Source organism: Ambystoma mexicanum, chromosome 9 (assembly GCF_040938575.1).
Source record: "Ambystoma mexicanum isolate Mex_15411 chromosome 9, UKY_AmexF1_1, whole genome shotgun sequence".
Lineage (NCBI taxonomy): Eukaryota > Metazoa > Chordata > Amphibia > Caudata > Ambystomatidae > Ambystoma > Ambystoma mexicanum.
Genome location: NC_090931.1, coordinates 977,640,772 through 977,667,633, shown reverse-complemented (window position 1 = coordinate 977,667,633; position 26,862 = coordinate 977,640,772).

Below are 26,862 nucleotides of genomic sequence, written 5' to 3'. Positions count from 1 at the left end.
GAGCATTAGTTGCCCGTGAGATTCAGTGCGAATACATTTTTTCTTTTTCTTTAGTAAAACATCTAAATCGTTAGGGCCAGAATTTTTGTCTGGCCCTGCTGGTGCTGTAGTTACACCTAAGAGCGAAGGAGTCTCTAATAATTTTTTATGTGGAATGTCAGCCCTGCAAAACTGGCAGCACTGGCCCGCTCTGCTACTCTCATGTGGGCGCAGGAATGCCATCTACAGAGAGAAAGAGGAGGACCTCAATTAGAAACCAGCCTCCCATTGTACAAGTCCTCCACTGTCATAGAGTTGAGATTAGGTAGGATCCGGGAGTCCACCCAGGAGGCATGGTTAGGGTATGACAACCAGAGAGAAGACCACACAAGAGGAATTCATTCTCAGGTGAGGCACCCACCAGTCAATCCAGCTGCTTGAAGAGCGACACCAGAAGTCCCTTTCCCTTGAAAGAGGCTAGAAGGTAGGGTGAGGGTGTGACAGGCACATAGTGTACTGTTTAGGATGCGGGCCAACCTAATCCCAAGTCTCACATCAGGGCTGTAAGACATCCCAGGGAGCTCGGCCAGACAGCCATTCCCCATCCCATCTGACACATCTGAGTCCCTTTTTACCACAGAGAGATGCTGCTATGTGGGGCTAAAGCCCCATTAAAAAAACAAGGGTTCAGTCTGAGATTGGAAGTGCATGGAGTAGGGAACTGGAGACCAAGGAAAGAAGACATGAGTTGATTTAGAAAAGGCTGGAGGACAGAGCAGGAGGATTAGGAGTGGAAGCAGAGAGACTGGCAGAGAGTCACAGAAGACTGGACCACACTGAAGCATGGTACCTGGATGAGAGGCCCTGGAGGCCAAACCGAGGAGCCTAGAGAACTTTAGCTGCTTGTTACCAAAGATAGTACAGGTGACCTGGGAGAAGTGCCCAAAGGCTGAAAGAAAGGGAGAGGTAGAGGAAATGGCAAAGTGGTAACTAACCTGCCCATGGGTATAGCAAGTCTGGAAAGTGGGTAAGGTTATGCACATAGGTGTGAATGAAGTGATAGAAACACCTGGAAAGTGGAGACAGTTGTGACCAAAAGGTTAAAGAAGGTTATCGGAGGAGAGATCCAGAGAGGGAAAGGGTGTGCCCAAAGGATGGAGAAGGTGATAGATAAAGATCTGGAGAGTGGAGGCATTTATGTTCAACAAGGTGAAGATGATAGTGGGAGAGATCTGGAGAGGGACAATAGCTGTGCTCTGGGGGGTGAAGGAGAGAAAGAAGGCCAAGGCTCTGTGTGGGAGCTGGACGCAGCCCACAGGGACAAAGAAGGTGACCAAGAGTGTAGATTGGGAGAACCAATACACTGTGAAGAGTTGTTTAGAAAGGAGAGAATTCTGTAAAGGTGAGACCAGGACTAAGTATAATGTCTGTTGCAGCAATACACAGTTTAAACAGGTAGATAAGAGCACATGAAGACAGAGAACCCAGGGGAGAAATCGGAAAGTAGGGAGTTCAAGTTTTGGAATGGAGTAATCTAATAGGACTAGGGGCTTTGATCATGGAAGATTAGTTGTCCACCCCCTTGTCCTAGCAAGCTTCCTTGACCCACGTCGTGGGCTCTTGGGTGTGCCACACTTGATGCCTAGACCCCAACTTCGCCAGGGACAGTAGAGTGAAGGCTTTCTGGAGGAGACTACCTTGAAGACCACAACAAGGCAATCCCTGTCAACCCACATCACATGTGCAACAGGAGAACAGACAGGAAAGAAAACCCAAGAGGGGAACCCAGTACTTCCTGAGACTGATGGACATTGTGAACTTTGAGATTACTTGAACCTTAGTTTGAAATCATCAGCCCTATCCTGACACAATTCTAGTTGCAGCCCATGTCATCCTTGTTTATTATTTTACCCATACACTTTAATAATTCCTTAATAAGCCATCTCAAACTTCAGTTTTCGGTGTTTGGTCATTGATCCCCGTCACCTATGTGACAGAACATACTGGGCCTCATTACGAGGTATGCCAGTAGCCATGCCGCTATTGGCGGCATGGCTGCCGGCAAAACCGCATCCGTGTCCGTGTCCTCGGAATGAGGACTTACCGGACCATTCCGAGTTCGGATGGCCCGGTAATTCCTCACTCGAGGACACGGACACGGTTCATCCCCATACCCCTCATAGGGCTGAATGGGAATGGGAGAGGGAGTAAACAACGGGCCATTACGAGATGGCCCGTTGTTTGCTCCCTCTTCCCCTCGCGGGACCCGGTATGCACGCCTGGTTTTCCCAGGCGTGCTTAACGTGTCCCGCGAGGGGACCTCGTAATGTGGCGGAACGGGTTGAACGGCGCCGCAGCCTTTTACGGCGCCGTTTAACCCGTTCCGCCAGGGTCGTAATGAGGCCCACTGAGTTTTTCTGGGTTTGGGTTCAAGCCTGACATAGCCAATGAGTTAATCGCTGATGATTGGTCCCCAGAACTAAAGGTTCAGGTTGTCCATGCATTACTGGCATTACTGGTATGGTTTCCATTCTCCATGAACACAAGTTATTTGAACGAGTCAGTCAATTCTGACCTGTTCTGAAAATACCAGGTAAGATCGAATGGCTGTGTATTTGCTCCTAGAGTCGAATAGTCCCTGAAAATGATCTCCTCAAGTGTAGGAGGGTATGATAATCCTCACCCCCCTCCCTTGGTTTGTATTGGCACCCATGGGTCATGTTCACCCCTACCTTCCAATGTGAGATAGGTCCACCATTCTTGCAACACCCCTTTGGCGGAACCTGGGCACATGTAGCTTGTGTCCTTCAGGTCATCTGGTTCAGCCTCATGACAGAACTAAGCTATATGGTCCCTCTGAATGCAGGAGTAGCAGCACAGTCCAACCCATTCACAACCACCCCCAAGGGCATAGGTCCTAAAAAAATGTTTTCTATGGTTTGAAAGGGATCCTTATTAGGTTCCATAATACTTCTTGTCCCTGTTTCCAGAAAGGGTCTAAATCAAGGTCCCAGGTGGTTAGAAGTGGTACTAACCAGTCAAGGCATATTAATATTGTTCCCCGGACTTGCTGGAGTACCCAGTGTTCCAGATCTGCCTACATATGCCCCCTGGTGCCCGCTAACGGTTTGAGTAACCTAGCGAGGGATGGTTACGTTGTTTTACCACTTTCTGTAGATATGAGGTAGCAAGTTTGGGAATTTTTTCAGTATTGGAACATTCCACAGTTGTTCTAGGCTCCATCCATCTGGCAATTGTGCCAAAGTTTGGGGACATGCGTTTCCCTGTCCTTGCTTTTGCAGATGACTTTGTTTTAATGGCTAGGACTCCCCAAGCTCTACAACGTTTGTTGGATGGGTACACCACTTTTATGGGGCGTTCAAACCTGAAAATAAATGCTTCAAAATCAGCCGGTAATACCGGCATCGGAAACCAGACCTGTCGGAATTACCATCGCTGGTAAAACCGTCAACGGAATACCAGATGTCCAAGAACCCTGCACCAGTATTACCTGCACAACGGTAATACCGGCAAATAACAAGTATGGATTTTCCAGTAATACTGTCAATAATTAGCTGGTATTACAGGAAAATCGCAGGCGGAGATACCAACATCTAAGAGCAGCCAGTAAATGGACACAGATGATGGTAAACAGGCCACAGGTATACACAATGCACACAGGAAGAGTACAAAAGGGCCACACCTTCTCCAAAACATACCCGTGCTGCTACTGCGTGCAGCTAACATGGACTTGGAGGTGTTCCATGCTGAAGTACAGCTGTTGAGACTGGAGAACCAGCAGTGGCAACAGGAGACCAGGGAGAGAAGGAGAAAGATGATGCTGCAGATGGGGATGCAGAGGATGAGGAGGAGGCATGCAGAAATCTCTCGCCAAAGGGCCACATCATGGACCCTCACGGACACAAATCCTCACCCTGTACTGCCTTGACAGGGAGACCATCAGAGTACTCCTCATCCACATCCATGAGGACATAGGGAGCATGATCGGCATCAGGACAGCCATACCACCGGTGGTAAAGCTGGTTTCGGGTCTGTGTTTCCTGGCCACTGGGACATTAAAGTACTCTGTGAGTCAGCTGCATGGCATCCCAGAACTGGACAGAGGATGATGATGCTGTGCCAGTCGGTCACATGCACTCGCGCACTGAGCGCATTGAGGCCAGGGATGGAACGTATGGCCCGGCAACAACTAAGTTAGAACTTTTTCCTCCACTCAGCACTTCTCTCGCACCTTTCTGTACATCATGTACAATCACAGTAAATAATTATTTTTAAAGAATGGAATGTCCATTCATTGCCTCAAGTGAATTTTATATCTAGCAATGTGCAATGTGTAATTAACATCCCCACAACAGCATCTCCCCTGCCGAAAACACCCACCCTCAAAGAACACCCTCCCCAAAACACCCACCCTAAAAAAAAACTTGTAGTGTCCAAATGTAATTTCCTGGCCCTTCTGGCCTTGGGGGCCTGCTCCTGCTTCTTTAAGCTGAGGTGACGCAGTGAATGGCACCTGGGTGTGCCTGGGAGTGAGCCCTCTGTGGGGTAACAGATGTGGATGGCTCAGACCGCTGGAACCATATATATTAAAGTGTCAGCTGAATGGCCTGATTCAGCAACTCTGCAGAGGCTGACGAGGAATCTGTGTGCTCACATACTCTCTGCCCCTGTGTCACCATAGCTGTGGTGACATGGCGAGTGAGCGGGCAATCCTGCAGGTGCACCTCATGGCCTGCATTTCCTGCAGCTGCTAGCCCGCAAGTGCCTGGATGTTGTGAGAAACCTGAAGGTGTCTCACCCGCTAGTCCCCGGGGATCTGTCATCCACGTGGCCAGGACACAGCCATCGCTTTTAGATCCAGTTCCTGGGTGTGAGCTAGTGCGGGAGGATCACATGGATGAGTGGTCTTCAGTGAGTGGAAGTGGGATGCCGGATGGTGGGACGTGGTATCCTGCTCCCTGTAACACCTTTTCCCCATCCTACCAGGTAGGATACCCAGGAACTCAACCCCACTCCCCCTTTCCCGACATGTACACTTCCTCACGGACAGCTCATCATGAGCAAAAACGGACTAACACCAGAGCCGTATACCTGACATGTCCCAATGCAATGGTCAGAAAACGTCATGCAATTACTGATCATTACACACACCTGACTTCCATCACACTTCCCCACATGGATAAAAGGTAGAGCACAAAAGCACACTCTGAGCAAGGCAAAACACAAGAGGAAACAGCAGTTCCCAGATGGCAGTAGAATACGAGGAAAAAGACGGCGAGACCAGAGAGGGTTGCAAGGAGGGAAATGCCCTTGACCTTTTCAGACCATTACTTTCATGAAACTTGGAAAGTAAGCAACCTAAGACTGGGATCTAAAGCTCAACAAACCTGCATTGTACATCAGAGCTACCCGGGGCTCTCTGCGTTGATAACCAAGGCGGGGAGGAACGATTGCTGCCATGGTACTGTACTTGGCTTCGATAACAATGCAACATATTCACAAAGCCCCTTTTTGATGAGCTTGATGGTCTTGGTATCACCTACACTAATTATGCTGATGATACCCAGATCCTCATACCGTTGACGGGAGACTACAACAAGGATTTGGCCTTGGTGAACAGAATGTACCTCATCATCCAGGCATGGATGGCCTCTCACGGTCTATGCCTGAATGATGACAAGAGGGAACTCATAATCCTTGGCACCACTTCCAACACAACAAACTCGGCCATAACTACACCAATTTCATAATAGACGGCAATAATATTAAAGTAGCCAAGGAAGTCAAAACCCTTGGCTTCTACCTACACGCCACCCTTACATTCAAGAAACAGGTCAACTCCATGGCCTCCTCAACCTCCTATACATGCAAACTAATCAGAGCAGCCAAACCTTTCGTCTCCGACAATAGTTGCACCAGCCTGGCAAGAGCCTTAATTTTGTCAAAACTGGATTATTGTAACGCCCTATATCTAGGGAGTAACAAATACATCATTAACTAAATCCAGATTCTACAAAATAACGCTCTCAGAGCAGCACTGAGCATTCGTGAAAAAGCTCACATCTTTGATATAAGGAGATCTAACAACTGGCTTACCACAAAAGACAAAACCTCTCTAAAAGTAGCGTCTCTCACAAACAAATCTCTCAATAACGCTGCCCCTCAATACCTCATAGACAGATTCAAAAGACAGTCCTCCAACCGCCCCACTAGAACTGCCAATTCCAACCTCTTGACTGTGCCGAGATTCAAACGCATCAAAACCGGTGGAAGTAGCTTCCCGGTTAAAGCCGCCCAACACTGGAACTCACTTTCGCCTGCCCTAAGAGTAGATCAATCATGCCTACACTTCAGGCACAACCTCATCCACTGGATCACGGAAAATGACTACTAAACTCCCACTGCCATACACCCAAGCCACCACTCTAAGCTCTCTATTTGTGCATAATCTGCACTATGGATATCTGACTTCACAGCAATGCAACCTACGCCTATAATCTCTGTCTATACTCATCTGTATACTCTGTATATTTTGTATATGCCTGTACAGTGTTGCATCTGATATTTGACTACACAGCATGTAACCTAAGCTGTAAACTTCCTCCTTGTGCATATTCTGCTCCTCTTGTACATATTTGCACAGCAATGTAACCAAAGCTGAAAACCTTCTTACTGCCTTTGCGCCCTGATACTCTCGGGTCTGGCGTGCACTATAAATAATAAAACAAACAAACAAACAAAACAAATATTATTGAACCCTCTTCAAGCCCATGATCCCCCCCTATCATATTCGTCACAAATCCTGATCATTCCTGGAGATTTTGCAAAGATTTCCGCCAAGTTAATGCCATTTCTGACTTTGATGCCTATCCCATGCCACGCATCGATGACCTAATTGATAAACTTGGAAACACCACTTTTCTATCAACCCTAGACTTAACAAAAGGGTAATGGCAGGTCCCAGTGTATGGAAATGATAAGGAAAAGAAAGCTTTCTCGACGCCCGTAGGACTGTTCCAGTTCAAAGTCCTCCCTTTTGGCTTGCACAGGGCTCCAGCCATTTTCCAACGACTTATGAACAAAATATGACAGCCCTACTCTGATTTCTGTGGAGCTTATATTGACGATATCGTCATTTATAGTAAAACTTGGGAAGACCATCTTTTCCTTCTCTTCACTATTATGAGAGCCCTCAGAGAAGCTGGCCTAACTGCCAATCCATCTAAATGCAGACTGGCCCAATCAGCCGTGAAATATGTTGGCTTCTTTGTGGGGAATGGTAGTGCGCAACCTCAATGCGAGAAAGTAAAGGCCGTCCTAGATACACCTACATCTAAAACTACAAGAGATCTCAGAGCATTCCTAGGGTTAAGCTAGGCTGATAGACAAATTAAAGAACGCCAAACCCCTGAAAATTCATTGGACTAACAAGGATGATATATGTTACAACAACCTAATACAAACCCTGCGCTAGAACCCGATCCTAAAGGTAGTAGATTTCTCAAAGCAATTTGTATTACAAACAGACACCTCCTTTACAGGTCTAGGAGCAGTCTTGTCACAAATTTGCAAAGGATTGGAACATCCCATCTTGTTTACGAGTCGTAAACCTTTCCCATCTGAAAAAAAATACTCTGTGCTGGAATTAGAGGCCCTTGCCATCAACTGGGCCATTATCCATCTTAAATACTACCTCTTAGGAAAAAAGTTCACACTCGTCACAGACCATTCTCCACTAGTTTGGATTAGCCAGCAAAAAGTTTCTAACCCTCGAGTCATGCGATGGTTCTTAGATCTGCAACCCTACTGTTTCACTGTGGAGCACCGAAAAGGTAAACACCAAGGGAACATGAATTTCCTCTCTCGGTTCCCCTGGGAAACAGATGTCTCACCCGCTAATCCCTGGGGATCTGTCATCCAGGTGGCCAGGACACATCCATCACTTTTGGATCCAGTTCCTGGGGGTGGACCAGTGCGGGAGGATCTACTGGATGAGGGTTCTTCGGGGAGTGGAAGTGGAACGCAGTGTCCCCCTCCCTGTTACACTTTTTCCCCATCCTACCGGGTGGGATACCTAGGAACTAAATCCCTCCTCCCCATTTCCTGCCACAAACACTTTCTCATGTACAGTTCATCATGAGTGAAAAGGGACTAACGCAGGAGCCGTATACCTGACGTATCCCAATACAACAGTCAGGCAACGTCAGGCAATTACTGATCATTGCACACATCCGACTTCCATCACACTTCCCCACACAGATAAAAGGTGGAGTACGAAAGCACACTCTGAGCAGGGTGAAGTACACAAGGAAACAGCAGTTCCCAGATGGCAGTACAATACGAAGAGAAAGACAGCGGGACCAGAGAGGGTTGCAAGTAGGGCAGTGCCCTTGACCTTTTCAGCCCATTAATTTCGTGAACCTTGAAAAGTAAGCAACCTAAGACCGGGAACTAAAGCTGAGCAAACCTGCATTGTGCATCGGAGCTAGCCGGGGCCCTCCCGCATCGATAACCAAGGGAGGGAGGAACGACAGCCGCCGCTGTACGGTCCTTGGCTTTGATGACAAAGCAGCACCAGTAAAGACAGCACAGCCGGTGGGTCGGAGAGACTGATACCAAACCAGCCTGAGCTAGAACGAAGATTGCAACCGGCAACCTTGTATGAGCTAATATAATTAAAAAACCAGACGAATTATGTGATTGAACTTTGGGAGGCAAAGCAAGATACCATCGACAGAGTGGTCTTGCACCACGTGGGTGCTCATTCGAAGGTCTCTGTTAGGTATCCAATTAATTGGCAACTGTGGAAAAGTACATCTTGATATCGGAGTGGTCCTGCAATGGGTGAAGCTAAATCCTGTACACATTAAAAAGTTTTCGATAGTTAAATATGTACTGCAATTGGTCCCAGCTTGGCTGAGGGAGATTAATTGTATAAAAGGAAGGGTCTGAGCCCAGCTGAGAGGGATCCGGGGTGAACCGTGAGTCACCCGAAAAAGAATATTCTCTGAACATTGTAAGAGGGGGATCTGAGCCCGGAAGAGGGGAATCCACAAAAGAATGATTATGAGCCTGGTTAAGCGGGATCCAGGGTGAATCAGCCGAAGTGAACACTGAAAGGAACTTTGTGTTTTTGTTTTTGGACATCAGGCCCTCTGAAGCAAGAGACTTCTGAGAGGTAAAGAAACGCGTACCACAGAAAGCCCCAACGTTGGTAATGGAACTGTAACCTTGTGCCAAAAAAGCTCAAGTGAACCTCCTTGAGGCCAATGGCCTGAACATCCTGACATATTTTGTGAACACTTCTTTTCTGTTAAGGAACACTACCCCACACTTTGTAAAATTAGCGGTAAGGATTGGCAATATTTTTTTTAGTATAGGCCCTTTTATTTTGAATAGCATTATTTGATGATCATAGCTCGCTCCCATCGGTAGATTTATTGTTAGAAAGGCGTTTATCACACCCTTGTTGAAGTTCAATAAACACCCTTGAACTTGGTCACTTGTGTCTGTTTTACTGTTAAAAGCATGCCTTCCTTACAATGTCTGCCTGCTGCCTCTCAATTCCATCCAGCCTCACACGTATTGTGTGCATGTTGGTGTCAGCCAGTGGTGGTGGTGGTGTGAGAAACATGAGGATATTCTCACTCCTGTTCCCCATGGGTCCTCTGTGCAGGCCAGGGATTGACCATCACTTTTGGATCCTGACTTTGGGGGTGGACAAGTGAGGGAGGATCACCTGGGTGGAGGGTCCGTGGGGGCTAGGAATGGGGTGCCCTTGGGAGAGACATGGCATCCCCTGTTTCCTACTAATGACCCACCCAACCCTTCCCCAGCCTTCATAGACTATTGTGAGTCAAGTCCTTTGACTTCCTCATAAATGACCACTGACAGTACTGGGGCGAAGAAGAGGCAACGGGGAGTAATGAAGACTAGGTGTTTTCACCACTCTGGTACTGGGACGACGAAGAAGCCTGCTGAGAATTGTAGAAGTCAGGCATGTCCTCTTAATGATGGTCAGACAGGGCTAAGTGCACATTCACACCTGCAGCCTGTTAAAGGGCTGCAGCTGTATAAAAGGAACCCCAATCAAATGGTGTCAGGAGAGGCGGCGGCATGGGTGAAGCAGCAGCAGAGAGGCCAAGAGAAGAAGCAGTGAGCTGTTTTCGTGAAGCACGCAACGGTTCATGGAAGTGCGGCCCTGGAGCTGGGGCTCTGTGGAACCGATTGAACATGGATAGGGACCCGTGTAGAGAGGCTGTCCTTTTTTCTGGTGTTCACAGTGCTCACTCTCCTGTGGACTGAAGCCGACCCAGGAGTGCCTAAAAGGCAGGAGGTGGAGTCCTGAGGTGGAGAACAGAAGGCTGAGCGGTCTGCGCTGCTGCAAGATCCATGGATGCAACCAGTGAGTTTCTATGTTATGTTATGTTATGTTATGTTACTTGGCATTTATATAGCGCCTTATATATTATTGGTAGGACCTCAAAGCGCTGGTAGGTTGAACGTCCTCGGGAACCGCAGTTCAAGTCAGTAGAGAGAGAGAGAGTGCCGTATGGTGCGTGGGCGCACCGGTTATGTGTGCAGCTGGTGTGGTTGTTGCATGATAGCTGCTTGTTAGCGGTAGGTGTGGTGCTGAGCAAATCAGTTGGATGTGTTCAGTCTGAAGGGTGGACACCCAGACTGAGTTTTGGCCGCATTAGGCCTGAGGAGACGCCTAAGCTAGCCGGAATGTGCTCAGCTAGCTGTGTTTTATTAGGATGATAAGGTGTTTGTGGGGTCATGTTAGTATGAGAACAGCTAGCCCGAATGTATCATGGTTTAGCTGTTTTCTAGTTGAGTGATGGTGTATAGGACAGAGTAAGCATAGTAGTGTGATATGGTGGTTATCAGTAAAGCGCCTGCGACCAGGTACGAAAGCAGGACAGAGGGGCGTACATAGTGGCATACGTATATAAAGCGACAGGATTGATAGGGGTAAACGTGTGATACAGATAACATGGGGATACAGGTACATAGCATATAGGAGATGAGTGGATGGAACAGATGGAGTGGATGGAACGGATGGGACGGAATGGATGGAACAGATAGAGTAGATAGAACGGATTGAGTAGATGGAACGGGAGATTGAAGGAGACCAGGCCCATTTTATTTTATCCAGGGTTTTTATTGCAGTTGGTGTGTGTGTGAGGGTAGGGGGGTGGGGGGGCGATGGAGATGCAGCCACTGTTCTTGCCAGGCCGAGACATGCAGTTTTTAGAGAGGGGAAGGGATGAGGTCAGTGGGGGATGTTAGAGGGAGTTGATGTGAGGAAAGGGCAGGGGGATGTGGCGGGACGGGGTGGGTCTGGGAGGGTGGGTGTGCGATTCATTGGTGGGGTAGGGGTGCAGGCATGCTGGCGGGTGGGTGGGTGAAAGGGATGGGAGGAACAGGAGTCTTAGGATGAATGATGCGCCATCAGGCTCCTCTGGTTTGAGGGTGGGATAGGGGTTGGATGAGAGTGCGGTGGAGGGTCGGATGGGAGGGCTCCTCTGGGTTGAGAGTTTGATAGGGGGTGGGGTGAGAGCGTGGTGGAGGGTGGGAAGGTTTGGGATGGGAGGGGGAAGGAATTAGGGGGAGGGGGAGGGAGGTGCGCCAGAGTGAGGCTCTTACCCTGGACCTAGCTGGGCGGGATTGACACATGGCATGGCAGGGGCCGAATTAAGGCTTGGTTGTAATATCAAGAGGTGGAGTTCGACACAGTGGATTCACGGTACAGTGAAGTTAATGGGATGACTCAATATCGCTTTACTCCTATCAGTAGAGTAACTTTTCTGAAAATGTTGGGGGGGACATGACATCTGAAGAAAAGATGCCCCAGCCAAATGAATGGGTACAAAATGGTGTTCCATGAAAGTTGGGGGGGACAAACACCCCTGTCCCCCCTAAAATTACGCCCATGCTCCTATAACTGGTTGCACAATTTAATACAGTAAGACTTTAGTGCAATCAGGGTACACCTAATGTTGTCGGGCACACTTCCTAAATACAAGCTTCAACACAGTGGTGTTAGTAGGGTGCACCTAATGTTGTTGGGCACACTTCCTAACTACAAGCTTCAACACAGTGCTGTTAGTAGGGTACAACACAGTGGTGTTACTAGGGAACAGTCAGTGTTGTTGGGTGTACTTTCTAAATTCAAACTTTAACACAATCAAGATGCAGGATTCAATACAGTGACTCTATTCGGGCACACTGAATGATGCTGGGCGCACTTTCTAAATTCAAATTGTAACACAGTCTAGATGCAAGATTTAATACTGTGACGCTATTCGGGCACACTCAGTGATGTTGGATGCACTTTCTGAATTCAAATTGTAACACAGTCTCGATGCAAGATTCAATACAGTAACACTTTTGAAGCACATTCAATGATATTGGGCGCACTTTCTAAATTCAATTGTAACACAGACTAGATGTAAGATTCAACACAGTGAGGCCATTAGGGCACACTCAATGATACGTGGGCACATGCCGTCCCTCACAATTCCGTCCAAGTGCGGTACATGCCATCCTTCACAATTCCGTCCAAGTGCGGCGCATGCCTTCCTTCACAATTCCATCTAAATGCGGCACACACTAACCTTCACAGTTCTGTCCAAGTGCGGCACATACTATCCTTCCCAATTCCATCTAAGACTGGTACTGCTAACATTCAGAGTTCCGTCCAAGTGTGCTGCATGCTATCCTTCACAATTCCATCTAGGAGAGGCACATGCTATTCTTCCCAATTCCATCTAAGAATGGTACATGCTAACATTCACAGTTCCAACTAAGTGTGGCAGATGCTATTCTTCACAATTCCACCTAGGAGAGGCACATGCTATTGTTCCCAATTCCATCTAAGAATGGTACATGCTAACATTCACAGTTCCAACTAAGTGTGGCAGATGCTATTCTTCACAATTCCATCTATGTGTGGTGCATGTTATCCTTCACAATTCCATCTAGGAATGGTACATGCTAACATTCACAGTTCCGTCCAAGTGTGGCACATGCCACCATTCACAATTTCATCCAGGAGCGGTACATGCTAACATTCACAGTTCCGTCTAAGAGTGGTCCACGCTAACATTCACAGTTCCAGCTAAGTGTGGCACATGCTATTCTTCATAATTCCACCTAAGTGTGGTACGTACTATCCTTCGCAATTCCGTATAAGTGTGGTGCATGCTATCCTTCACAGTTCCATCTGGGAGTGGTACATGCTAACAATCACAGTTCTGCCTAATTGTGTACATGCTAACATTCACAGTTCCATTCAAGTGTGGTGCATGCCATCCTTCACAGTTCCATCTGGGAGTGGTACATGCTAACAATCACAGTTCTGCCTAATTGTGTACATGCTAACATTCACAGTTCCATTCAAGTGTGGCACATGCTATCTTTCACAGTTCCAACTAAGTGTGGCAGATGCTATTCTTCACAATTCCATCCAAGTGTGGTGCATGCTATCCTTCACAATTCCATCTAGGAGTGGTACGTGCTAAAATTCACAGTTCCGTCTAAGAGTGGTACATGCTAACATTCACAATTTCATCTAGGAGTGGTACATGCTAACATTCACAGTTCCATTCAAGTATGGCACATGCTATCTTTCATAGTTCCAACTAAGTGTGGTAGATGCTATTCTTCACAATTCCATCTAAGTGTGGTGGATGCTATCCTTCACAATTCCGTCTAAGAGTGGTACATGCTAACATTCACAGTTCGGTCTAAGTGTGGTGCATGCTATCCTTCACAATTCCATCTCGGAGTGGCACATGCTATCCTTCATAATTCCATCTAAGAGTGGTACATGCTAACATTCACAGTTCCAGCCAAGTGTGGCACATGCTATCCTTCATTATTCCATCTACGTGTGACACTTGCTATTTCACAGTTCCAACTAAGTGTGGCAGATGCTATTCTTCACAATTCCATCTAGGAGTGGTACATGATAACATTCACAGTTCGGTCTAAGTTTAGTACATTTTATCCTTCACAATTCCATCTAAGTGTGGCGCATGCTATTCTTCACAATTCCGTTTAAGTGTGGCACATGCTATCCTTCACAGTTCCATCTGGGAGTGGTACATGCTAACATTCACAGTTCGGTCTAAGTGTGGTGCATGCTATGCTTCACAATTCCATCTAGGAGAAGCACATGCTATCCTTCAGAATTACATCTAAGAGTGGTACATGCTAACATTCACAGTTCGGGCTAAGTGTGGTGCATGCTATCCTTCACAATTCCATCTAGGAGTGGCACGTGCTATCCTTCACAATTCTATCTAAGAGTAATACATGCTAACATTCACAGTTCCGTCTAAGTGTGGTGCATGCTATCCTTCACAATTCCATCTAGGAATGGCACATGCTATCCTTCACAATTCCATCTAAGTGTGGTACATGCTATCCTTCACAGTTCCATCTGGGAGTGGTACATGCTAACATTCACAATTCTGTCTAAGTGTGGTACATCGAATTAGGTTGGTGGTAAGATCTCTCTAGGTGTGCATGGTGTAAGTGTTTGCCAGTTTACGTTATGGAGTAGAGTAATTGCTCTAATCCCCACCCATGCCACACTTACAGTTTTGTTGGTGTCTGTTCAGTGCTGGCTTCACTGGCTTCCCCTGCGGACACCTGCAGACACTTTCTGGAGCCGCCAATATAGGAGCCGCCCTTTGCCTCGGGGCCCTTAGCGGAAGCTGCTGCTGGGCAGGGGCTGCCCAGGGTAGGTGCGATTTGAGCGTTCATCTGGCCAATCGGCATGCTGGGAGCTGCCTCGGGATAGCCTGGGATAGCCTGTGAAAGACCCAATCACGGTCCGGGGGCGGGCTGGGAGGCGGGAGGAGGGAGGGAAGGGAAAGCAGAAGGGTAGCAGAGAAAACAGCACAAAAGCCCTATGAAAGAGGAAACCCGGCATTCAAGTGTTTAAACTTACGCTGAGGATTACATTCAATCGGAGTGGTCACATGTGTGATAAAAACACATTTTCTAAGGTCTCCAAGCTGAATCCTTGTTGGACAATGAGAATACTTTGTAGAGGAGCGGTCATGTGTATAAAAAGACATGGTTCCTAAAGTCTCTGAGTGCTGGGCACGTTAGAAAAGGCACTCTACAAAGATATGAAACAACAGGATAACTTGAATGAAAACTTTTCCAATGATATCTTCATGTTTATTGAATTTCCGAACTGAATGAAAACTTTAACGAATATATTTTCATGAATATTGAATTCCGAACCAAATGAAAACCTTAACAGATATATGTTCATGATTATTGAATTCCGAACTGCAGGAAAACTTAATAAATAAACAGAACTGTTTCCTGTAAGGGTTACAAGTGAATGGAGCTTTGAATTTCAATTCAAATAACACCACCATGTACTAAACTCAGAAATAAATGAAACTTTAATTCAAATGAAATCTATATATGCTGAACCTTCAAGTGAACAGAACCTTGAATTTAAGTGAAACTAAAATATATTGAACTTTGAAATGAACAGAACTTTAACAGGACAAGTGATCCCAATATATGCTGAGCTCTGGATTTAAAATTTTACATTGAATCAAAAGAGGCATATTTAACCAATATACTTTGAAGTTTAAATATTACTCAAGATATTTGTCCAAAGACCAATCATACAAAGAAGGCACAAGTGGGGCGCAGAACTTTAAGAAACCTGTAAATATTTTGGCAACATTGAAACTAATTTTTGGGGAAGGGAACCCTGAGAGTTGAGACATTTATCGACTTGAGGACAGAGTCTCAAGATACTTTTGTGTTTTGAACTGTGTTATTTGGAACTTGGGGAAGAGAGCTGAAAGGAAGCTGTGAGCTGGACGGAGCTCTGAGCATTTTGTTGAACACTGTTTGGTTGGTTGCTGACACCGCTACACATTGTATAGATTAGTTGTGAGGGCAAGTATCGGTGTTGGACACAGACAGATTCCCAAGTTGAACTCTGATTCTGGCTTTCCTTTGTTTTAATTTGATAGGAAAATCCCAACATAGTATAGGGCAAGATAGGGCTTTTCCCATCCTGACTTTTAAGTTAATAAAGTTTTGTTTCTAATTAGTTGTCTGTGTCTTTCTCCAAGAAGCATTTACAGTGGGCTTTGTGGGGTTTATGGCGGGCCGGGCTAAAGCATGGCCTAGCATCACCTTCATGCTCCTCATCCTCCTCTTCCTCTTCAGTGGTGGGGAAATGGCCACCACCGTGATGTGCAAGTGGCTGAACTCCATGCGATGAGGATGGTGGTATGCTGGCTTCCTGGGGTCTGTGGACCACTGCTGCGATGGTCACAGTGTGTGCCACTACAGGCGGTGGCTGTGGCATGGCACTGGGAGCTGCAATGACAGCTGGGTCACTTGCCTGGCTGGTGGGGGGGCGGTTCACTGCCCGCTGGCATAGGAATTGCGTCCCTCTAAGGGCTTGATGTTATCTCCATGGTAGTGTAGGTGGTGGGGGTGGTGGAGGAGGTACTAGTGGCCTGTCAGCCCTGCCCTGCTGCTTGCTCGTGTCGGCAATTGGTTTGGCCTGTGCAGGGGTGGGGACAGTTGATGTGGCTTCAGTCGAGGGTCCGGCCTATTCACTATCCATGCACTGTGTTCCTGTTGGAAATGCAATGACATGCTGTTAGCCATCTAGCAGACATGTCTGTGGGATTGCATTACACTCATGCAACATTGTGTGTGTTCCGGAATGTTCATCGCTTGGGTGCTATTGCTCTGATGGGTGCTTATGAATGTTTGTGGTGGTGGTGCCTGATAAGTGTGTACACAGTGTGTGCATGTGCACAATACCTGTTGGCCAGCCAAGGTGGATTTTTGTCATGGGTGTGGTGGGGCATCACTTTCTGATGTGGACCTTCTCAGCACACATGGGTGCTTCTCATGTATCCAAATACATGCATGCACATTTCAACTACATTGCATGTCCATTGTTACGTTTATCTGCGTCCCCTGGCACATGTGTGTGTGTCTGCTCACTGGCCAATTGCTGTGCCTGCCATATGTCTGACCGTTTCTCATGACCATTCTGTGTGTCTATGCTGGTGGATGTATGCAATTGGGGACTACATGGACATGTACATGCAGTGCTACATCGCAGCATCACCGTGGGTCCCGGCTCCCGCCTCTGCGCTCTCTATCCCCTAAATGCCCTCCATGTGCAGGATGCTGCTGGCTGTCCTCTTCCCAGGACAAGAGGCGGAGGAGGTCCACTGTGCCCCCTCTGGTGCTGGCACTCTCCCTCCTGCGCTTCGCTATGAGGCCATGGACCCTTGCCCTGTGGCCGACCCACCTCTTATGGCAATCCCTGGTACTGCGGGGGACAGTTCCCACGGCCATGACCCTTGCCATGACAATCACCCATATATCACTCTTCCTCTGCACACTGGTCTTTCTGTGCTTACTCCCAAACAGGGCCTCTGGATGCTGTACCACAGCATATGCTAATCTGGTGGGCTCCACATGCCAGCATGCCGGTATTACCGTTTCCTGGAGGGGGGATGTGCACGCACCTGCAAACTCAGGATACACTAGTAATTCCGGCGATCGGCCCACCGGTAACAGTAATACCAGCATGCCGGAATTACTGCTGTTTTACCGGTGTACTCGGAATGAGCCTCACAAGCAGCCACAATGTTGTAAGCTATTAGAGGAATTCAACGCTTCTGCAAGCAATTCAACCAATAAATATGAGTCTATGTCTATGAAACAAAGGTTACATCTGCGGTGAAATATGGGGCTGCATTAGTGGGGCACAAGAACTCAGCATGTCTACAAGTTCAAGAAAACACATTTATAAAAAGCCTTCTTGGCCTTCCGAATTCTGCCCCTTCATATGCAGTTCATTCTGAAATGGGAATTTAGTTCCTGGAGGACGAATTGATAATTGAACTATTTTTACTATGGTGAAGACGTTGGCGTAATAGCAGTGCCACTCTGACTCAGTTTATTTTAAGTCATATCCCACCCAGCTCAGTGCACACACACATTCCATGGTTAGACTTTGCGAAACTACCACTGCTGAGAATAAACGAGGCAATATTTTTTTTAATTGACCTCGATATTAATTTGTGCACTTACAAGCAAGCAAAAGCTGCCTTAATCGGGTCTTATTCCAGAGGGAAAAAAATGAACTACAGAAACCTGCCAATAGACAATATGCTATAATGTTTAGGATCAACATACAATCTTATTGGCTAGTGAGTACATTTACATGTGTTTGCTGATTACTAGTGCAAGGTTTAACCTTTCGCATTTAAGAGCTGTAACCTTTAAATGGAAGGCCTATCCAGAAGAAAATAATTGTTTATTCTGTCTTGCTTAATCTGATGATTTGATACATTTTGTATTGGTTTTGCCCTTGTTATCGTACTTTTAGAAATAGAATTGTACTATCCCACTGACCCACTGTCGCTGTGCATAGTTAAGCACATAGCTCCCAGTGTTGCCCCACATCTTACTACCCTCTTCAACCCCTCTCCTAGTAAGGATACTTTTCCCTCATTACATAAATCAGCTACTGTCGTCCCTCTGCTTAAGAAACCTGGTCTCAAACCTAACTGTTCTGCCAACGTTCGTTCTGTCGCTTCTACAACACTATTCCAAAATCCTAGAACGAGTAGTATTCAATCGACTCACTGAGTTCCTTGATACAGTCTCTGGGACCCTCTTCAATCTGGCATCCAACCTCTGCATTTTCCCAAGACAGCTCTCCTCAATGTCAGCAACTTCATCTCTTTCGTACGTCATGCATCTCTCCTTTAGAGATAAGGCCCTTGCTTGGTTTGCTTCATACCTTGCCCGTAGACACGTTCAGGTGTCCTGGAACAGCCTTACCTCCCCACTCACCCCCTTACTGTTGGAGGTTCTGTTAGCGAGGCCTACACCCTGTATAAACTGCAGGCATTTGGACAATAGTATGGTGCAGTAGGAAGGAGGCTGGAGCCAGAGCCAGAAGTAAAGATAAGAGTAGAGGAGTGAGGTGGAGAACAGTGAGATGGTGGTGAGGAGGAACATCAGAAGGAGTGAGGCAGCTAGAGGGAGATTCAAAGGAGGAGAATACAGAGGAAGGAGTGTAGAGAATGTTGCAGGTGATATCAGGGGGAAGGAGGAGTGTGTACAGGAGAGTATTGGAGGTGACAAAGGGAGTAGTGGAATATTTTGTATTAAGAAGGTGGTCGAAGATGACATCAGAGGAGAAGAGAAGTGTGTTAAGAAGGTGATTAGAGAAGGAGGCATTGAGGAGGAGGAGAGAACTATTTGAGAGGTGGTCAGAGGAGAAGAACAGAGGGATGTGAGCGAGGAGCGGACACAACATAAGACGGAACGGTGTGAGTGGAACAGGGGTGGGGTAAGAGATCATGGGAAGTGTCAATGAGGTGGACGTGACAGTGAAAGGAGCTGAATGGACAGAAGGCACAGGAAAAGTCCCCGTAGGCTCCAAATGATTGTGAGTCGCTGATCTAGACAGGGCCTGGGTGTTGGGGACTAGAACCAGGACCCTAGCACATGAACGTGGAGAAGGCGCCTTGGACCAACCTATAGAGCAGTTCAGGTGGCCAGCATCTTGGAGGAAGTTCTCTGGCTTATCCCAGAATCACCCAGAACTAACTGCTGCTGTTATCCAGGCCTAGCATGGAAGTGCATGCGGGGCTCTGAGAGGCAGTCATATGGTCTTCAAGAAGCTGAGGACCTACATCTACATAATGAGGAGTCAAGAAAGAAGGGTGGGGCTACCCAAACACCCAGGCCGTGGGTGACTGATGAGTGAAGAGATATCCCTGGAAAGGATGCCCAGATTGAGGATTTTTTAAACCCCAAGCTGATGGCAATTCCATTGTTGAGGAATGCTATTTGTTATGTTATTTGCTTTTATACTGTGTTCATCACCACCATAGTGGTCTTAATGTGCCGAGTCTTGTCCCCATAGAGGCAAATTGTGACCCTACACAGGGAAGCAGCCAGACCGTGGTCTGTGGCGTGAAAAGTACAAGGGGCAAACGAGACTGGCAAAGGGAAAGAGTGGGAAACATCAAGAACACAAAAACATACAAACTTAACTGACACCATGCAGGGTAATTAATACATAAGTGTGAGAGATAGTGCTCATTGTGACAATGTTTAATTTTCAGTGTTTTGACCAGAAGAAAATATGATTAAAAAAAGGACAACAGATTCCCTTATCGGCCGGCAGAACATTCATTGAGGCGATTACTAGTGTGATGGTTGGATTACATTAAGTCATGCTCTGGGTGCGTGGTGACCTTGCGGTTTGCTCAAGAGTTCCTAGGAGTTGTGGGGGATAATAACCAGATAACCCTACTGCATCCCCTCCTGATGATAGCCGGAGGGCGCTCTGGTAAAGCTGAGACAATTGACTCCAGTGTCAGAGCCAGGAATTGGCTCTATGCAGAATGAGGGCCGGGGACACAACGGGAGGATTTGACAAAAAAGCATCTCCCTCACCCCTGAATCCTACCAACTTGGACTTGGGTGGAGACGAGAAAACAAGTGTTGTCATTGTATGTAGTGCAGTGGTAAAAAAGCCAATCAAATGCAGCATGAGAGAATCTAATTTGAAATAAGGTTATAAAATAATGCATGGCGGGCTGTCTATTTTAAGGGACATAGGCAGAGGCTGTCTGTCAACTTCAGCACAGGCATTGTGGCATTCCCCAAGGTATACTCTTCTTAGTTGGCCCACTTGTGTAACAATCCCTAATAATACTGCATCTTTTATACCCAAACGTCTGTGTCCATTTTATATTGATCAAACCTGACGTCATGACACAATCCATAATATCAAAGGCACTCCCAGATCACTCATGTTTGCTCGTTTGAGATTTGGGCCTTTTGCCAGTTCTCTGCCTCACATCATCAAGGCGTTCAAATCTCTCGGCCCGGTAAACCTGTCAGGTTTCCACCCTAGGAGAAAATTCCTGACCACTTGTATATCCTTGGTCATGGGCTAATAGGTTCACTAAAGGTTGAGCAGAATCAATTGACTCATGTTGATCAGTCCTAGCCTCTCCCCGTGTGTAGTGGAGAAACTTCTAATCTAATCATTGGCCCACTGATCCGCAGGCTGAGGGTATGATTTCCTAAGACACCAGTTCCACATGCCATTTTTGAGTAGGACAGCCAATTCGGGATTTATTCCTTTCCTTTTCTCATTCTAAGTGTATGCCTACTAGTCCCAAAATCCAAAGAACAACTAACAGGACTTGATGACCTACTCACACATTGGCATGGGGGAAACTTGTGCACCCTGCATGAGGTTACCATAAAACTCTACAAATCGTACAGCCGGTAAACGGAATTGAGGCACATAAGACTCCTCGTCGCCATCAATGTGCAGAATTGGTGTTCCAGTGGGCTGAAGAGCATTGACAAGGCCCACTCACTCTCTGACAAACACATGAGTCTCACCTGTACTTTGTGCATTGCTCAAAAGTATGTACACATTGATGGTGTAGGCCTACCAGCAGGAACGAGCAAGTGAATATGAAAATAACCAAGTGCTTGAGGTTTCATTGCTTAGGGGGAAATTATCCCTTTTATAGATTGTATGTTGTTTTTTAGTATTTATTTAAAGTTTTTAGATGTGAATTAATAAGAATACTTGGAATTGCGAAGTTATTTTAATTATCTATTACTGTTGATGTTTTAAGGATGTATTGTTCTATCCAAATAAACATGCTACTACTACAACCACTGAAATTCATGTCCTTCCCCAATTTCAGGAAATGGCGACATCCACAATTACAGCTCCACAAATACAAGAATGATTTGCGCCACCATCCTCTCCCCTCCACATGTGACAATGGATACTCAACGTACCCTTAGCTGATGACCCCAACCCCCTCTTTCAGCTAGTCAACCCCAATGAGCATACCTACAAATCTGATCACACCCGAACCTGCAGCACAATCAAGCAGGCATTTGTTATCCGAAGGATCTGCTTCTGGTACTTTCACAGGACAACCAGATAAGGTTTGCCTCGTTGTGGGCATGTGTTGCATGCTGCACAATATTATCATTGGGTGTAATGTGTCCCTGTCCAATGAGGAGGAGAATTAGTCAGATGATGGCACCTATGGCCATGATGGGCAGGCATCAGGGCCTGCGCACCAACAGGACAATGTGGATGGGGTTGTGCTGCGCAAATAAATTATCAACAATTTGTTCAGATATAGATGAGTCAATCACTAAAGCAGAGGACATAGCCCACTCCACCCTCTCCCCTTTCAGTTTGCAAGGGGCCAAATAAATGTGAGGTAGGGAAGAAGGGCCCGCAGTGTCCGATGTCCCTCTATGGCCACTTCACCTTGGGGATCTTGCTGAGTGTGGAGGAGGGTTCAAGCAGCCACTGGCTGCAGTGAACATGAACAGCAACCTTGTTGTGCCTGGAGGCCTACTTCTCGCTAGGCAAGCATCTTCACTGGCTCCAGTGTAGACATCTGTGGATGTTGCATCGCCATTCACAGCTGCAGTTTCAGCATATTAAGCTGCAACCACAATTGCTGCACTGGCCTCCCTATGTGCTTCTCATATTGCCTCTACCAATTCCTTCATTAACTGTTTCACAGCCTGGTACACCTGCTGCAAGATCTACAGGAACTAGTGGACCTGTACCAGGATCTTTATCATCGAGGAACAGGCACCCACCAGGTCCCTCCCATTCAACGCTACCCATGCCTGGAGTGCTTCAACTTCTGACAGCCTCACCACAATACTTGCTACAACACTCTCCGCTATGGTGGTAGGGCGAGAATTAGTGTAGGATGGATAGTGGCATAGGCTGCTTGTGCTTTGGGAGACAAAAACTATAGTAGCCCTGCAAGATGGGCTACCTCCTTACCCGGCCAAGGAGGACACCTCTTCACAGGAGCAATGTAGTCCTCTGCAATGTAAACTATGCTAAGGGTACATGGTGGTACGGTCTCGATCATCCAGGTAATCAATGAGTTTAAACAAAACAATTGACCAAGACCAAAAGCACTGGACAGAACTGATTATAAATACTTATAACCCAATTTGTTACACATGAAATGTTTATTTTTATACAAAATTCATGACTAACATGATAATATCAAAATTGAGCAAATATCTTCATAACAAACACCTGTTATAAATAGTTACCCCAACTCAATTCAACCTATTTGGATAGGCATACTCATTTGCAACCTCATTCATACTTATCACTCAATGCAACTCTTCTATACTTGTCTCTGCTACTCGAAGGCTTAATACCAGTTCATCAGTTCTCATACACCCCACATGTCTACAGACGTGTCTTTTGTTAAACAACAAGTGTTGTCGACACATGCTTTGGCCGGAATGTTCGTGCTTTTATGCTGTAGCCTTTTGATGTCTCCAGCCTTCTTCAGGACAAAGTTCATGCCTGGCTGTGCCCCACTTCTACGCCTTTCTGTGATGGTACAAATCTATTTGTGCTTATGCTCAATAAATCTCTACAAGTCCCAGACTTACCTCCAGGGGACGTCTCTGGATGCAAGCTCGGGATTGTCAGAATGTTTCTAAAATGTTTAGGCGACTGTATCACTTGAAAATATGCCCATCTGTGGGCAACAAGATACAGAACAGGCAGCAGTAAATATTCTGTACAATGCATGTATCTGCTAAACCTTTTTTCAATGAGGCTCTAGACAGTTTGATAGTGCTGTACTTACTCTGTGCCTGTAACAGGATCTGCGTCATCTTCTGTTGCAGGCTCATAGTCATGTTTCTATGCCGATTCATCTCCCACAGCCGGTTCCTTACCTCGACTAAGAATGAGGTTGCAAATGAATATGCCTAATCAAATAGGTTGAATGGCGTTGTCCTCTTCAATGTACCTAATGATAAAGGAGGAATCCCGGCTGACACTTGAATACTGCTAAATCACAAGCGTCTTGTTCTAACTGATTCTGGGTAGGATAGACAATGGGCCTCATTACCCGGTAGGCGGTGAGCCATGGCACTATTAGCGCCATGGCTCATGCCGGTAAAATACCGGCACCGCCTTGGCGGAAAGGGGATTTACCGCCCCATTCCAAGGTTGGAGGGGCGGTAAAATCCCTTTCCGCCATTGCCCTTCCCCATTCCCATTTCTGCCCCATAGGGCTCTATGGGAATGGGGAAGGCGCTAATTACGGCACCGCAAATTGCGGTACCGTAATTAGCTCCGAGGTCCCTTAGCGGGTTGGATTTTAACGCCTGCAAAAAGCAGGCGTTAAATCCCCCAACCCGCAAAGGGACCTCGTAGTAAGGCGGTAGGGATTTACCAGTACCGGTATTTTACCGGTACCGGTAAATCCCTACCGCCATCCGTGTAATGAGGCCCAATGACAATAAAGAGATAGAAAAAGGTTAGACAGTTTGGGTGAAAAGTAGCTACAGTAGCAAAATAGGGTGGCCACTTGCAAATATCAATTAAAATACTAAAGTTTAATACATGACAACAAAGTTAAAATAATTATTAAATTCACATACGTGTGACATAGTAATCACAAACCAAACAGTTTTGTAATATCAACACTGGATGTCATAGGAACAAGCAAATGTGAACAAGTTGAGTACAAAATTCAGTGGTGAATCACTGTGTACGGTTTACAGTAATTTTAGCGTATAGTTCAATATTAATAGCTCTGAGGTTCTCCAGAGTCATCAAGTCTCGACATGTTTCAGTTATTATGTCATGTATACAGACCTTTTTTCAGGAGGGAGGTTTGGATGGGATTCCTAAAATCAAACAATTAGCGTTGGCCAGTCCCAACAACCTGTCATGGGTAAAAGAAAAGAAAGACGAGATCAGCTATTAATGGTGTGTGTGTCTTCAAAGGGACCCTAAATGGTTCATAAATCTGTGTAACAAGGCAACTAGTTACCTTGAGCCGGTTTTAGTCGGGGCGGACAGCTCTGGAAGTGAGATGTCGAAGGATCAAAGCAGTACTCCTTCAGCGTGACTGCAAAAAAAGCGAAAGAATAGCTTTAAAAGTGCTAGCACTAATGGGGGTGCACTGAATACAGTACATAGAGATCAACAATTAGTAATTAGTAGTTGTGGGGCAGAAGGGACCCACCTCGTGGTGTAGCTGAAATTCACCAAAGAAGGAACTAGACAGTATCCTTGGCCTCTGTTTGGAGGAGCTGGGAAGTATTCTAGGCATAGTCCACTAAATGCATGGCGCTCGTATAGCCATGTAACCTGTGAGTATAAAAGTCGTGGTTCAGCAAGATGGATAGACCAAGTCACATTATAAATGTGCAAAAGAAATGCATCCAACTCAGACTGGGAAGGACAACACCTTGCTGTGGCCGTGAGTTGAATAAGGGGTCGATTCAGCGAATGCTCAGAGATGCCTGGTTGTTTGGACTTGGCAGGGTAGTGCATCAATAGAGTAGCACAGCCTGCAGACTGAATGTAAACATGTAGATGTAAATCTATGTCACGGTCTGACATTCTCATATAAGTACTATAAAAATAAAAATAATGGACACAGAGTCCATAACAGGGGTACCTTCGATCAATGAAATAGTCGAAGTATCAAGTCCGCTCATTTAAGTAGACAATACGGCCACCACGACGTGCTCCCGCTGTAGGGGGGAGAAAATCAGTCAAACCGCGTAATACGGAATCATGAAGGAAAGCGTTGTAAAAGTTACATGGCAATTAGTGCCTCCGATCTTACCGTAATTACTAGTGTCAGGGATATCTTTATTGTCATTGCCTCTTCAATGTAGACCACCTGCAGGATGCCCCTTACCTTCTGCTGCTTCATGTCTGGTGTGTCCATGGTGACCAAGTCAGTGGACATCATGGTGATTATGTGGGGCCTGCAGCTGAATGCAAGGACTAGTGGAGGGAAGGGTTTGATGCAGGTGGGATGCAGGCTGGTAGAATGGTGGGTGGCTCTTCCTCGTGGTATAGCCAGTCTTTCTTGCCTCGACGGTGAGGTCGACTTCCTTATCCCCATCACCCCATCATGACTATCGAGGTCCCCTGTGAATGAGATGACAATATTATTTGGCACAGTTCATGGCACACATGGTTTACATAATATAATAATATTACAGCACTTAGATCAGAGTCACATTTGTCTGTACTACCACTGGTTCACCCAGTGCTACTTTGCGGGAGTAACTGTGATCTGCAGGAATGGTGACTTTTTAGTGTGCCCATTAAGAGCAATGTACTGTACTAAATATGGACATTAAAGTGGTGTCACACACCTTCAAGTATGCAAACAGTGGTAGCACACATGAAAGGAGTGTGAATAAGACATATTAATGAAGATAATGGGTAAATCCATTCATACCTTACTGGGCTATCTATGACCTTTATCTGAAAGAGTCACATTTTAGTCATAGGCGCCCCTCTTTGAGAATGAACACAGCCCATTGACCTGTTCTTTGGGAAGATACCCACTTGAGAGTCTGCAGCCACATTTCAGCTCACTGTACCTTTCACAGATGGCAAATATCCATTTGCATATCAGTCTTTGTCCCGCCCACCTGTGCAGTCCAGCACCAAAATGCTATGGCAATGCCGCTCTGAACAAGAGTACCAACAGCAACCCCAGACACGTGTTTCAGCCTTGTTGGCCCTCATCAGTGAGGTGGAGCTGTGCCTCTCCGACCACAGTGAGCAAGGGGTCCACGTCTGGATGACCTTGGGAACCTTAGGCTGATTAGACCTAAGGCCCTTGAAATAGTCACATTTTAGTAATTCCCAAAGAACAGGTCAATGGGCCGTGCTGGTTCTCACAGAGGGGCGCCAATAAAAGAACAAAGGGGCACAGATATCAATATACTCTTTGTAGATGA